Here is a 16,376-nt window from a genome sequence, read left to right as displayed (position 1 = left end):
TTCAATATTGTTTAATTATTTTATCACTGCTAATACTGATCCACAAATTCTGTTCACAATAACATTCATTGAAAGGGAAACAAGATACTAAAAACGTTTCTTTGTGTGAATACATGATGTCATTATAATAAAAATTCAACTTACATTAAGCGCAAACTTGGAAGTGTTCTTATATTTTCACTTGATTTGGAAAAAAAAGTAAATTAACAGGACAACAGCTGGATATAATAGTACTTTCCTCAAAATGCCCTATTATTTTAAGCACTATTTCCATGTTATATGTAGAAATTATCACCATTTACATTTTCATTATATGTGAGCATGCATTTATGGACAAGAAGAGAACACCCTGAAGGTGAAGCCATAAGTTTAAAAGGATGCTCAAATCATTCCCCAGTGAGAATTTCTCAGACCCCATTGCCTCAGCATGTCCTCAGAAGCCACGCATCATTTTGAAGGACTGCCATTAGCCGAGTTCAGCTGCCGCAGTGCATGGGCAGGAAGGATCCTGTGTCTCAACCTCTTGGGTTGAGACCGGCACCCCTCTTGGGTTACCACCAAGTGGAGGACGGTCCCTCCGGAAGAAACGGAAGTCCTCCCTAAGGTCTGGCATCTGCATATGTTGAACTCACAAAAGCCATTGATTATTTTAACCAGGTCCAATTTGTCTTTGAGGGAGACATTTTAAAAAGCAAAAGAGCTTAAACAAACATGAAAGTAATCTAATTCAGACATAAACATGAAAGCTAATAAGATTACAATGAATTGATCTAAATATTACTTAAAATAATTAGAAATGATTTTTTTTATGGCATGCCATTTCAGTCAGGACACTTATATGTTTCATTAGGAAGCAAACAGATTATTGCTTTCTATAATATTTTCTTGTTTTTATGACCTTAGAAAGAAGTATCAGTGTGTTCAGACTTGTCATTCAAAACTTCTCCAAGGTCAATGAATATTCTGCATCTAAAGCAGTTCCAAATGTAGCCAATCCCTTCTCCTTCCTACTGTCTTCAGGCTCAAATGGTGACCTATCTACAAGAATTTGTTGCTTTCTCCAGACATAATTTCACAGCTATCTTTCTGAGAACAGAAATATTCTATTTTTAATTTTTGTTTTTAAGCCTATGGCAAAAGTAGTGAAAAGAAACATTCTATTGACTTGTTAAGAGAGAAACTTTAGGCAAATTAAATTTAACAACGTTTAATCGAACAAAGAATGATTCATGAATTGGGCAGCACCCAGAACCAGAATCAGTTCAGAGTGGCAGTGGAGCTGTCATGAGGACAGACACACTTATAGACAGAAGAAGGAAAATGGGCTACAGCAACAGCTGGGTTAGTTACAGTTCCGCTTTTGCCTTATTTGAACACAGCTGAGATTCAGCTGCTGTGATTGGCTGCAATTCAGTGGCTGTGATTGGCTGAAACTCAGCTGCTGTGATTGGCTGAGACTTAGCAACCTGTTACAAGAGAAAATGACAACCTATTTATACCCATACAGTTCACTGTATATGAAGAAAGCATTAGACTGAAGTTAACCTACTTAAGGAGATAACTTTAGGCTAAACTTAAGGCAATAAACTATTGAAGGTGGTAGGTTGTCCTTCAACACAGATATGAAGATTCAGAAAAGCGTATGGTAAAAATTTATTTGGTGTCTACTCTGTCTTTAAATCAACACTAAGGCTAAGGGACACCAAGAAATGCACTTTTCATGCGTTTCTTTTACTTTTTTTTCTCCTTTTCTTCTTTTATTTTGACAGCCTTTGAGTTTACAAGAAGTTAACATTTCCACAGGGTTGTAATTGAATCAGAAACAGAATTTTCTGCAACATCCTGTAAATATCTAGACCTGAATGTTGAGTGCTCTGCCTTCAGTTTTTCTAAGTGAGAAACACTATCAAAGCTGCCACAGTACATGGTTGTACTTAATACTGTTTAAAGTCAAAACAAACATTTGACATAAAATGTGTTTGAAGTTAGATGAATCATCCTACTGGGTTAGGGTTGTAGCAAACTTTCCCATTATTAATTAATTTTTCATGCGTCAAACTAAGAGAACAGATTTTTAGTACTTAATATAACTCATCCCCATAGAACTAAACATTTGGTCCAGAGAAATCATGTAATAATTAGCATATTCATTTTTGATTTTTCTCAGAGAATGTGAGCAAATTAAACAGAGCAGGTAATAGGAGTACTCAATTTAAAAGTCAATATGACAAACATAAAATATTGGAGTTATTAGCAATAATAATAAACCATATTGTACTTATGGTGTGAAAGTAGGCATTTTATTTTTCTTATACTAAATTTACAAATCACAATATAATAACTAATTATAGTTGTTACATTGATTTGGATTGATAGTACAAATGTGCTAAGCTCCACATTTTTATAAAGATGCTTGCCTGTTGGTTCCTTATAGAAAAAAATGAATCCCTATTTGGAAATATTAAGTCATTATTAAAAGCTAGCATGAGAATCATGTTATACTTCTCAAAGCTAGCATCAAATGATATTATTTTATCCAACAGTTTCCGAAGGTTAAATCTAAATGTAACTGGAAATGATCAGATTTCCAGGTGTGAGATTTAAATACATAATATGTAAATGTCAAGAAAATGTAAATAGTAATGACATAAAATGCTTTAATGACAATATGTAGTCAGTCTTATTTATCTATTTCAAGGATTCAATACATTGAGAATTGCCTGCAAATCTTTACTGAGAATTATAGCTATATGTTGTTAGTTCTTTATTTCTTAATTTGTAGTACCTTGGGCTGTAATTCACATATGGACAGAGAGCTCACCAAATAATTACCTTTGATACATCTCATATGCTTGGAAAGCAAGAGCATCCCTCCGTGTGTACCGGAGCTTCTTCTGCATCCTGAATGGTGCTGTCCATTCCCTACAAGGACAGGCCTGGAAAGGGGCTGTGCCAGAGACCCTCTCTATACAAAACAAATTCCCAAGTAACAAGTACACCCACAGTCACACCGTGAACACATTTTTAAACCCTTCCATGAAATACAATTTTGTATTTAGTTGCTGTTATAAATTTTCCTAATTCTTCTTTTGTATTTTTTATATAAAGAAGTATGCATAGAATAAATTAATAAGAAGTAGCAAAAAATAATAACTAGTTTTCCTCCCATTTTTGGGTAGAAAAAATACACATCTGTTGTTAATTCTTGATTTTTTTTGTCCTGATTATCTTTATTGAGGTATAACTTAGATATAAAAATGTCACCAGTTTTGGAAAATAAGAATATGTTTTGACAAATACATATGATTGTTTAGCCACCACAATTGTGATATAAAACATTTCCATCCCCCAGGCACGGTGGCTCACGTCTGTAATCCCAGCACTTTGGGAGGCCGAGGCGGGCGGATCGTGAGGTCAGGAGATCAAGACCATCCTGGTTAACAGGGTGAAACCCTGTCTCTACAAAAAATACAAAAAAACTAGCTGGGCAAGGTGGTGAGCACCTGTAGTCCCAGCTACTCGGGAGGCTGAGGCAGAAGAATGGTGTAAACCTGGGAGGCAACAGAGCTTGCAGTGAGCCAAGATCACTGCACTGCACTCCAGCCTGGGCGACAGAGTGAGACTCCATCTCAAAAAAACAAAAAAATTTCCATCAAAGTGTTCCCTTGTGCCATACTGTAGTCAACGCCCAATCCCTGATGCTACTGATCTTCTCTCTGTCACTGTAGTTTTCACATTTTCAGGAGCTCACCTAAATGGAATCACACAGTTTGTTCTGTTCTATTGCACTGCTTAGTTGCATAGCACATGGGGGTACAGTCTGACATTTTACACATTGGTTTGTAGTCCTTGTAAGACCTAAACTTCATTTGGGTGAATATTTCTTCGAAGTCGAACAGTTGTACTTGCTCAAACTTTCTCAAGCATATTCACAGCCTTGGTCATATCTTCTTTTCCATGTGACATACTCGGATTTCCTTATCACACAGCTCATCATCATTAGATCCCATAACTTGAAATATTAAAACTACTATGACAGATTCCAAAGACTAGTTTCTAGAGTACAGGCGACACTCATTATCGCTCTTTGAAAATTATTCTTCTTATTAAACCCAACTTGGCAAAAGCATATAGTGGCCAAAGTAATGAGAAAGGATGACGATGATGATGATGATGAGTTCTCCAGAGTCCTAGAATATCCAATGGCACTGAAGTAAGAAAGTTCAGGAGATACCGTACACACCCAGGAGGAAGAGCCGTCCTCATCTGGCAAGTACGTCAGGTGCCAGGATGGCAGGCCTGGAATACCCAATCCCTACACTGAGTTCAGAGGAAACGAGGGAGGCCCCCCAGCACCAGAAGCATTTTGTGATGTGAAAAGTAACCATTTAAAAGATTTATTCCTCAGATGCCTCATACGTCAATGTTCCATAGATGAAATCCAATGTTATGACAACATGCTATCACCACTTTTAAGTAACAGTTGAGAAATTAATCAATGTGGATGTCATTGGCACTACTTTCTATCAATATTAAAAAGCAAAAAGAACAGAAGAACTTTGACATTTATGTTTGAGGCTGTAATGACAAAAGGCAATTATGACAAAGTGGAAGCCTTAAAAATATCCCTGCTACAGTAAATAAGAGGAAGATAAGGAGAGTATGAGTTGTAATTGGAAATAGGCCTCCTTTCTTTAAAAAAAAAAAGATAAAAAGAAGAAAAACAAAAATAAACAGAGCCTCGACAAGCAGTAATTGGAGTCGTCATATTTCATCCCATACAATTAAACGTTAAACCCATTTTCTCAGATTGTATTGTCTAATTACAAAAGTAAGTAAATATAATTAAAAAGTTAAATAGATATTGTTAGATGCACAGTCAGCAGAGCACTGAAATATATCAAATGATATTTGAAGACAGTTTCTGTCATTTCAAATGATTACAAAGTACCCTTGTCACAAATGGATGAAAATAACTCGGATATTGCAATTATTGGTTATTTTTAATATTTACTCTCATGCTGCTTGAATGCAAACACAAAGAAAATGTCTTCTTTTCCATTGAACCTAAAAATAGGTACCATCCACCCGTCAGAAAAAGTGTATCAGAAAATCTGAAGAAAAGCACATGTTTTTGGAGTCTGGTAATTTTCCTGCAGGTAAGAATAATACAGCCTTGCAAATGGCTCTCAGAAATCTACTTACTCGAGTAATTCATAGACACCTCCACACTTAAAGTGAATGCTTTGCTTCCAGAATAGACAAAAATCCCCCACAATAATGGGACCCATTGTTTTCTTTATGTATGAGATGAGACTAAGCAAAATAACCCACATACATTGCAATGTATTTTTATTCCTAGAAAAATATGCAATCGCTCCTTGTAGTAATACTTTATGTTCTCTGGTTGATACCCCACTTTCAGACCTAATATCAGGAACTGATGTGTTCCTAGCAGTGTAGACACCTCTAGTACCCCTGGAAGTCTCTTTAAGATAATCCAGATTTACTCTCAAAACCCATGTGTAAGTTCCATCAGGGGCATGCCCTACACTTTGTAGAAGGACAGCTGCAGCAACCGCATCCCTAACAGGCAGCTCAGGCTACCATAACCAAATTCTATAGAGTGGGTAGCTTAAAGAAACAAAACTTTATCCTCCACATTTTTGGAAGAGAAAGATCCAGGTTGCGGTTGGCTATGTTTCTGGTGAGGGCTCTCCTGGGCTGAAGCTTTCTCCATATCCTCACATGGCCTTTCCTTGTGTGGTACAGGGAGAGAGAGAGGGAGAGCATGAGCTGTCTGCTGTTTCTTCTCACAAGGACACGAATTCTGTCAGATCAGGGCCTCACACAGATGACCTCATTTAACCTTAATTACTTCCTTAAATACCTCACTCCGAAATACAGCCATACCACGGGTTTAATGCTTCAACACATGAATTTAGGGAGGACACAATTATTGAGACCACAACATTTTGTCCTTGGCCCCCCAAAATTCTTGTCCTTCAAATATGCAAAATACATTTATTTGATTCCATGAGCTCCCAGTTAACTTGTTCCAGCATCAACTTTAATGCTTAAAATTTGGTTTTATCTAAATATCATCTAAATCCCAGATATGTGTGTGATGTGAGGTATAATTACCCTGTGGCAAAATTTCTTTTTATCTGTGAATCCCAAATGTGCTTCCAAAATATGATGAGATAGGCATAAAATAGATATTCCCTTTCCAAAAAACAAAAACAAAAAAACAACAAAAAAAGATAAATCAGAAGGCAGAAGATAAATTGTTTCCAAGCAAGTTCAAATCTGGCAAGACAAATTTCACTAGATGAAAAGGCATGGAACTTATCTGCTTCGGTCTCATGCCGTGCCCTAAAGGCTCACTGAGGCAGCAGTATCTCCCTATGGTCCTATTCAGGGACTGTGGAACTGCCCTGCCCTTGAGACTGGGTTGGGAGGGAGGAAGCTTCCTGGCCCATGGAAGCTAAAGAGGTGGCCCTATCCTGTGAAATCTAGGAGGGGCCAGTCCTGCCTCCTGGGCTAGTGGTGAGAGTGGCAGCCCAGATGATCTCTGAATCTTCTTTGAACTATTCCCTTTTCTTAAAGGACAAAGCAGGTTCACAGCTGAATAGCTCTGTTGTTTCATCCTATAGAACCCAGAAGTCAGAAAGCCTTTATTTTGTCTTTGTTACCTTTAGTTCAAGCTGGCAGTGTTTTGACCAGCGCAATCCCATTGCTATTTCTGGCTATGCAGAGCTGGCTGATCAAGTCCATGAGCTGTTCTTACAGACTCTTCATCAAACAGTTGCTCATCCACACCCTCAGCGCTCTCTTCAGAACAGGTTTCTCATGTTTTGCAATATGAATACACCAATAATTTTTCAAATCCTCAAGTTCTGGTACTTTTTACTTGGCAATTTTTTTTCTCATATATATTTTTCTTCTCATATTTGACTGTAAACTGTAGGAAGAAACCAAGATGCTCCTTCAATGTTTTGTTTAGAAATCTCAGCTCAGCATCCAATAGTATCACTTACATGTTATACCTTCTGCAATACACTAGAATACAATTCATCTAAGTTCTTTGTCGCTTTAGGACAAGGATCACCTTCCCTCCGGTTTCTAATAATCTGCTCCTCATTTCCCTGAGACACCACCAGAATGGCCTATATTGTCCACATTTCTACAGCTCGTTCAAGGCGTTTTATTTTTTATTTTTCTAGAATACACCTAAAAGCTCTCCAGCCTCTGCCTGTTACCCAGGTCCAAAGTCACTTCCACATTCTTAGGTATTTGTTACAGCAGCATTCCACTTTTTCTTCCAAAATCTGCATTAGTTGAAATTCTCCTGAGAAACAGGACGAACAGGATATTAAATGTGTTTTCTGCCGAGATCCCTATTCTGTTAGCCTTTTGCACGTAGGTCTTGGTCAGCATCACCTGGCCTCCAGCAATGCTAAGCTTCTAGCACTTCTGAATTCCAGGGACCACATGGTCTAAAAAATCCAAAGATCCATGTAAATGTTATGGGGTGTTTTTACTTTTAACCATTATCAGAATATGGTAGTGCACATTACATAAACTATATCTTCAAAAATTCTCCACAAATAGTGTTTATATTTTGGGCTCTTTTGTAAGGTTCTATAAATACCAATGCAGGGCTATGGGACCACGGGAGGATATAAGAATGTGTCACTGAGGATGATATGAAAGTGTCCCTATCAGAGTGCCCAGTCTTGTTATACTTCAGTGAGTGTGGTTATAACCACAGGAACCCTTTTTGCTGTTATAGAACGAACCAAGGAAGACCAGGTCCTCGCCTGAACGGTTCTGCATGAGATCATGTACCTTCCAGGTGACCTGCTCTTAGAATTTTCTCTGGCACTAACTAAGGGTCAGGCTGAAGATGACACAGGTGTACTGAGATGAACTTTTGGCTGGGTAGAGGTTGAGAGAGGGTTGAACTGGTCATTACTGGGCAGCACGCATGAGAGGTGATAAAAGATATGTTTGAACAAGGACCCATGAGGGTGATTAAGCACTGTTCTGCAGTGATGGTGGAAGGGATGTTCAGAGCAAGTTGTCTGAAGAGATCACATTTGAGGTGATTTCTAAAAATGAACTCTGTTTGGAAGAAGGTCATCCCAAGTAAAAGAGACCACTTAGGCTAAGGCCCAATACATCTGAAAACGGAGAGCTCAGGGTGGGCAGAAGCAGTTTAGCAGGACAGGAGGGAAGACAGAGCACAGAGGGGCATGCACACTGTGTTGACTGGTGAGTACAGAGTGTATCGAACTTACGTTGCTGGAGTGTGAATTTGGCTCGTGTGCACTAGACTATGGTAGCACATACATGCTTCTGACTAAGAGGAGGCTTTCACTCTCAAGTTGATGAATGTCTAGAAGGACATGTTATCTGCACAGGCACATTATCCCACTGCAGGGTGGCAAGTCCTATAGTAGAAGAGGCTCACCAGATGACCAGCGTCCCTGGAGCAAACTCAGCAAGAGCCCCCACTCCTTTGTGCCATTACTCTGAGCCAAGTGCTCTTTGTGGCTCTTCCTAGAATGAGCTCATTTACCTGCCGGGCAGTACTCTGAAGATGGTGCTATTGTTATTTCTCCTCTACATTTGAGGAGGAGCAAGTAACATGTTCAAAGCCACACATCTGGCAAGCAATGAGGCCTAGTTGCAGACCCAGGTGATACTCCCAGCTATGCATTTCCTCTGTACCTCTGGTCTACATGAGCCTCCAGTATCAGAGATTCAAGATGGGTGTCTCTGGAAGTTGGGGATCTAATAGCCTTCTGGAAATGGGCTCAGAGTGATGTAGGATTTTTCTCAGCCCCTTTGTCAGACTCGTGACAGGGGTGAATGTCTACTTGACCCACTGCACTCAGTTTTTTGCAGGAGGGAGCAGGTGAGCAAGTGAGTGCAGGACCTGACTATCCGCTCTGGGCGCTGGCAGGAGCAAGCTCCATGTGGGGCCCATAGCCAGACCAGGCAGAGGTGCCTGCCACCCCGAAGCCCCAGAGGAAGTGCTACAGTGCTGTCTTATCTCCACTGTCCATGGATGGCTGTGTGTTAACAGCTCAGTTGACCCCTTGCCTCGTCACATGGAGAAGCTGCCTTCCACCACAGCGGGCAAAGGGCTGGTGTGACAGCCTTTTTTGGTACTCATACTCAGTGGGTCATGAGCTCTTCTCCAGCATCCAAGAAGAATGAGGCTGTGCAGACGCTTGAAAGATGGTGAAGGCAGAGAATTTTATTCAGCAGTGGAAATGGCTCTCAGTGGACAGGGGAGTTGGAGAGGGGATGGGAAGGGCAGGTTGTCTTCCCCAAAGTCAGGTCATCATCTCTCCAAAGTCTGGCCATTTCTTGCCCTTAGTCAAGCCATCTGTCTCCCCCAAAGTCTTGTGGTATCTCTCAGAAGTCAAGCTGTCTCCCCCTCTGTCAACTGAGTCTGAGAGTTTTATAGGCACAGGATGGCAGAGGTGAGCTGCAGGTAGTTTTGGAAAAGGCAACATTTGATGGGTAAAAAGATATTATTCCAAAAGGACCAACTGGGAGAGAGGGGGCAAACAGGAATAAAAGTTCTCACTTTGGGCTGTGGATTTCAGGCTACCTTGGCTTGAAGGTGAGGTTTCACTGGGGACCCAGTGCCTGTCTGCCTAGAATTTCTCTGCCTTCTGCCTCTGTTAATAGGTGTACAAATCCTTTGCAGGCCAAGATGGTGGAAAAGTCAGTGGTGAGAACCTCAAACCAAAGTGGCAGCCACATTTTCTGCAGCAAGCCTTCCCTGAGTAACTTGACACAGGCAGCATAGCCAGGAAGGAAACCAACAGGTGCTGGCCGTGATCACTGGCCTGGCCCCAGGACCTGGCTGCATACTTCGTGTGCCTCAGAAGTCACAGCTTCTACCTGAGTTTGTAGGTAAAAGCTGCTTTCCCAGGTCTACAAAAAGTTCCTAGAAGTCAGACAGGGGCTACCCCCTAGTCACAGCCCCTCCTGTTCACTTGAATTAGAGGTTTCCTTAATAAATTCATTTGTTAAATTTATAAAACTGAGACATTAACACACACTTGCGAAGACTAAATAAAGTTACTATTCATATACCTGCAAGGGACCCACATCCCTAGGCCTTGACTGGGGTTCTCCAAGGGCATGTGCTCATTTCAAAGTCCTGATGCTGCAGCCAGGATCATTGACCACAGGATGTAGGTGGCCCTTGCCCATGTCAGCACCTTTTCCTCTGTGCCTTGTCCTCCACAGCTTACTCAGATGGCTTTTTCATATGCAGCAGTTATTGAAATGGTCTTTGCACACCAATTATAATAACTGCACAGCCTTGAGCTTCCACCTGGGTGAAGTGCGCAAAATGCAATGTGAGAAATATTGAGGCAAAACTCATTATGGCATTTCTTTTAAAATACTTTCTACAATGTCTTACATCCGTGCTTATGAAAAATTAAAGAGATGAGCAGATCATAGTTTATTTTAGATAGATTTCTTCATGCCATTTGCTCTTGATTTATTTTTCTTTCTTTTAAAGTCTGAATTTTCTTTTTTAAAATATGAAGCTCTCTTACTGGCTTCGATTTTAGAAGATAAGCAACATATATTGTCTGCCAACCTTTCAAGGAAAGGAATTTTTCTATCCGCAACTGCATATTTGATAGTTTTAACCTCATTTTTAAAAAACGTTCAACCTTCTCAGGGAAATTACATTGCATATCGTAATTTGATATTACATAACTATGTATTGGCATTATGCTTCTAGAATCAGACCAATTTAAGGAATGTCTTTTTTAAATTTTTAAATGAAGACGTGGTAGAAAAGAGAGGCACGGTGGAACACATCTAGCTCAAACCTTTATGCAAAATGCTTGTCAACTCTGGAAGGGTGACGGCCGTTCCGAATGCCATCTGGGGAAAGGGCTATGTTTTATAATTGTGCTAATCTCTTCCCAGCCAGTCACTACTACAAGTTATGACTTTTTGAGGCAAGAGAACCTTAGGTTTTGCCTCAAGCTGGTCGTTAAGTGTTGCTAATGATAGCTTTCCTGAGGAAATTGGAAATAACACGGTGTGATTTAACATAAATATGACATGTCAGGCGCTGACCCCCAAAAATGTCATTGTTGAGGTGGGATAACTTGAATTGCACAGAAAGTATTGCCCTATTTTCAAGGAGAATAGAAAAGGACTCTGACGCCTGAACAAATCTCTCGCACTGCCATTTTGATCAACGGCTCTTCATGGGAAAGGCAGGCTGCAGTATGCTCTGGATTTTGGCTGGAACTGCAGGATTAAGCTATATTGCTTCTTTCTTACTTGTCCCGGCCACATGCCAAGTCAAACAGGTGTCCTGTTTAGGATTCAGGCCCCTCACACGGGTGCACAGTCTTAGTTAGCAAGAGGTCAGGATCTCCAGGAACATGTGACGTTTTGAAACAAATCACTCCAAGATTTCCATTGCCCACTCCTGCTTCCTAGCAAAAACTTGCATACACTTTCTTTAAAAGAGTTGTGATTTAAAAATTAAATCCCAAATCCAAATAGAAAAACAAAGTGTTACTACTTTAAGATTTTTTATTTACTTATAATTTTTATGAGACATCTCTATGTGATTCTCAAGGAATGAGAGGATGTTCAGGAACCCCGAGACAGGAAAAGCTCATGAAGAGTGAACTGGGCTCATTGTTTGCTGGATACTGTGTGAAGGATGATATCATCCGAGGTCCCATCTCTCACCAGAACCCATGTCGACCTGCTTGGACATATGTGTGCACACATGTTAGCTGTATATCTGTGATCGTAGCAAGGCCCCTCTGAGACTCAGTTTCTTCATTTATTAAATTTATAAAACTGAGACATTGACATCCACTTGCGAAGATTAAATGTGTCACTAGATGTGAAAGCACCTGACCTAGCATCCAGCATTGGTAAGGAATCCAGTGAATGCCACTTAAATATGAACTACTACAGACCAGTTTTGTTAAAGTAGAAAGGTTGAATTTGTTCATTTGTTCTAAACCTTTAATGCATGCCTATGCTCTTTTTTTTTTTTTTTTTTTTTTTGAGATGGAGTCTTGCTGTGCCCCAGGCTGGAGTGCAGTGGCGCGCGATCTCGGCTCACTGCAAGCTCCGCCCCACCGGTTTCACGCCATTCTCCTGCCTCAGCCTCCCAAGTAGCTGGGACTACAGGCGCCCGCCACCTCACCCGGCTAATTTTTCTTGTATTTTTAGTAGAGACGGGGTTTCACCGGGTTAGCCAGGATGGTCTCGATCTCCTGACCTCGTGATCCGCCCATCTCGGCCTCCCAAAGTGCTGGGATTACAGGCTTGAGCCACCGCGCCCGGCCTTGCCTATGCTCTTTCAGGTCTTTCATGGTCTGTGCTTACAAAATTTAGCATCATTCAATTAAATGCGTTTCTCAGTAGAAAATCAGCGTGTTTCCCTATGCAGGCTGCCGCCAGTCTCCAACGTCTACAGCCAGCATATCCAGGTCACCCTCCCTTGTCAGTCCATTTGGATTGAACGCACTGTACAGGAGCAGCACAGTAGGACGGCTGACCTGCAATGCAGAAACCGTCATGTAAGAGAATGCGCTTTCCCATAATTCTCCTTTGTTTTATTTACTTATTTATCTTCATAGTAAGGCAGCGTTACCTTTGTAATTTGAAACACTGGAAACATTGTAGATGTTGTGTATGTAGCTTTTAAAGTGTTATTTTGCAAATGCAAATTAAATCAACTGTTCAATCCAGGTCATGCTAACCGTTAACCATGTCAGAGTCACACCTTCCCAGTTGCCTTCTCCTTCATCACTGTTATTTGTTACTGCACTGGGTTGAATGGTTCACACTTACTCAAAACCTCATCATATGACCCTATTTAGAAATGGGGTCCTTATGGGTGTAATCAAGTTAAGACGAGGTCTTTCTGGATAAGGGTCAGCCCTAAATCCAATGGCGAGGGTCTTCACACAACAGGGGAAGACATGAACACACAGAGGGAAGAAGGCTGTGTGGGGACAGTTGCAGAGCCTGGAAGACCCAGCTTTAAGCCAGAAGTTGACAGGAGCACCAAAAGCTGGCAGAGGTCAGGAAGGATCCATCCTTTGAGCCCTTGGAGGGAGTGCAAGGCCTTAATTTCAGACTTTGGACTCCAGAATGGTCAGTAAATTTCTACTGTTTTATTATTATTACTATTATTATTATTATACTTTAAGTTCTGGGGTACATGTGCAGAATGTGCAGATTTGTTACATAGGTACACACATGCCATGGTGGTTTGCCGCACCCATCAACCCATTATCTACATTAGGTATTTCTCCTAATACTATCCCTTCCTTTGCCCGCCACTCCCCGACAGGCCCTGGTGTGTGTTGTTCCCCTCTCTGTGTCCATGTGTTCTCATTGTTCAACTCCCACTTATAAGTGAGAACATGCGGTGTTTGGTTTTCTGTTCTTGTGTTAGTTTGCTGAGAATGATAGTTTACAGCTACATCCATGTGCCTGCAAAGGACACGAACTCATCCTTTTTTATGACTGCATAGTATAATTTCTGCTGTTTTAAGCCACCTGTTTGTGGTCCTTTTTTATAGCAGCATCAGGAAACTAACTCAGTTCCCAGCTTCAATTTCCTTTCCTTAGACTGCCCCTGCATATAAAGAGACAGACTTGGGCCCATGAGGGCAGGCCTTGCCCAGAAGTCGTGGTAGCTGGGTGTGAGTTTCTCTCCATCCATTGCCTGATGTGGGATCATGGGTGGACTATTCAATCTAGCTGATCCTCAATTTCCACATAAATAAAACAGGGCAATTGGAAAAGTTGGCATATAACGTTCTACTAATAAACATATAAAACCCTATTAATAGAGATATTTATATATTTCTCAAATGATAAGAACTATATGAAAAACATCATGTTAGACTGAGATCAAATGGAAAACCATCTTTGATGATTTCTGCAAGTAATTTAGGGAGAATTTAATTTCAGCTATGCCTGCCACCTTTGAAATATATATCATGCACATTTGAATGCAAAGTGTTTGTAAAGCAAAAAAATGTGGTTTCTAATAGCAGGGACATGACAAATGTCTGCTGAAAGCACAATTATAAATTAGTTGTGGATTTATTGGGCAATGGGGGTGAGGGGTTAATATAGTCATCTGTACCCAGCTGAGTAGTCAAAAAAAAAAAAAAAAAAAAAAAAAAAAAAACCTGGCCAGTAACTTCAGGAATCAGCAGCTGGGGAGAGTTGACTTAGACTCCGCCCTTTCCTCCTGTCTTCCTGCTGCAGCTTGCAGCAGCTATACCAGGGAAGCCCATCAAATTCAGGCCAGGATGAAGTCAGTGGAGATGCCAAAGGTAGGCGAGGTCTGTGTCTCTGTTGCCATATGTCTTCTCCGTCTGTGTCTCTCTGGCACTTCTTCCTCAACGTGGTTCGTTCTCTTCCTGAGTCCCTCCAGCTGGGGCACCTGACTCGTCATTCATCTGTATGTGCCTGTCTTCCCTCCTTCCCCAGCTCCTGTCGAGGACAGAGGTGCCTTGCTCATCGGCCTGAAGAGAAATGAGCTACAGGGATCACCTGTCAATCACGGTGGCTTCTTAGAATGCCCATTTGGGCAGTCCCTCAAGTAAATGGCAATTGAAACCCTATTGTGGCTGAGTAGTTATGCTTCGGAAATTGTCTTCATTCCTTTTTTGTGTTATCCTTATATTGTAAAAAATATATAAATACATGAAAATAAATTCAAACGAAAACCATTATTTTCTCACCCCAACACCAGGTTGTTTTTGTATATTCCCTTCCAGTCTCATCCACACATACACAGATACTTCCCTAAGTTGTAATCAAAGAGTATAAATGTTTCATATTCTGTATTTTTATTTAGCATAAGCATTTTTCTCTCCTGCTATGCAATTTTGTACACATTTTAAATGACTCTAATATTCTTCCAAGGGGTATATTGGAATTTATCTTTCCATGTATTCACAGACATTTAAATAGTGTTTCTCCAAACAATTAAAAAGTTTTCTTTATGTAGTTCTTTTGAGTTTAGGCTATTAACACTAAGTATACAACTTTAAAACTGCTTTATAACATACGATTTACAATTTCAATTGTGTATTTTAGTAAATAAAGTGTAGCGGACACCTCATGTCTATAGAAATGACTCCTTTTTGCTGACATATGGTAGATATTTCCTTGGACACATTCCTCAGATTGGAATTTCTGCAGTTCAGGGATCAAGCCTTCTGCCACTTTAACACATGTTATGAGGCTCTGTGTTTAGTCTGAATCAATATTCAGGGCCAATGCGATTGCAAATGAGTGATCTTTCTTTACTAAATATTTGTTTATTAGGAAAATAAGAATTAACTATTAAACATATAATGCACAAATATAAATGATAATTCGTTCCCATGAATAGTGGCTACACTGAATCCCTTATACATTTGCGAATAAGAAACTGTCTCAGAGAAGTAAGAGCCCCAACTTCCTTCAGCTGATGGGTGACAGAATGGAACTAACCATACAATTTCTTGAATTCCAGGGCATGCTTTATGGTGAGTTAGTCCACCATGGTGTCAACCAACTCACATTACTGATGTGGCACCCCATCAGTTGCCCTCCCAAGTCAACTGCTCAGGTCTACATTTTATTTTATATCTTTCTTTAGCCCAAGAGAACCAATTTATTTATTCATGGAGTTCCTGTTGTGGGCTGGGCATAGTCATAGGAACTCAGGATGCAGAACTAACCCACCCAACAAAGCCCCATTTTTAGGAGCTTACAGCATCGTAACCAGGGAAACGTGCAGAGAAGCAAGAAGCTAAGGAACTGAATACGTAGAAATCATGCCATGCAGTGAGGTGATCTGGGGAGGAAGGCTGGTGTGTAGTGATGGTTGGGAAGAGCCTTTATAACAAGGTGACACTTAAGCAGAGCTCCCAAGGAAGGGAAGAAGATTATCAAGGAAAGAGCTTCCCCAGCTATAGGGGTAAGAAGAGTGAAACCCTGCACAGGAGAACAGGAAGACGAGCGAGAGAAATGAGTAGAGCCAGATAGGAAACAGGAGACAGATGGAGAGGGAGAGAGGAGCTAATGTCAAAGGACTGGTGGGAGGCCGGCTGATGTAGGACCTTCTAGGCTGTGGGGCTGCCAACATTTTTCCAAGGAGGTAAGAAGCCATTAGAGAGTTTTGATCAGAGGAGCAATATGATCTGGTGTGTGCGTGTGTGTGTGTGTGTGTGTGTTTGTGTGTGTGTTTAAGGGTGCCCCGGGCTAGAAATAGGTAGAAGACGGTAAGAGGGGAAGCACCAAGGTCTGTTAGCAGACTCAAAGACTCATGGTGCAGAAGA

The sequence above is a fragment of the Macaca nemestrina genome, chromosome 6 (genome assembly GCF_043159975.1).
Source record: "Macaca nemestrina isolate mMacNem1 chromosome 6, mMacNem.hap1, whole genome shotgun sequence".
NCBI lineage: Eukaryota > Metazoa > Chordata > Mammalia > Primates > Cercopithecidae > Macaca > Macaca nemestrina.
The sequence above is the reverse complement of the archived record's forward strand: the minus strand, read 5'-3'. Positions refer to the sequence as shown.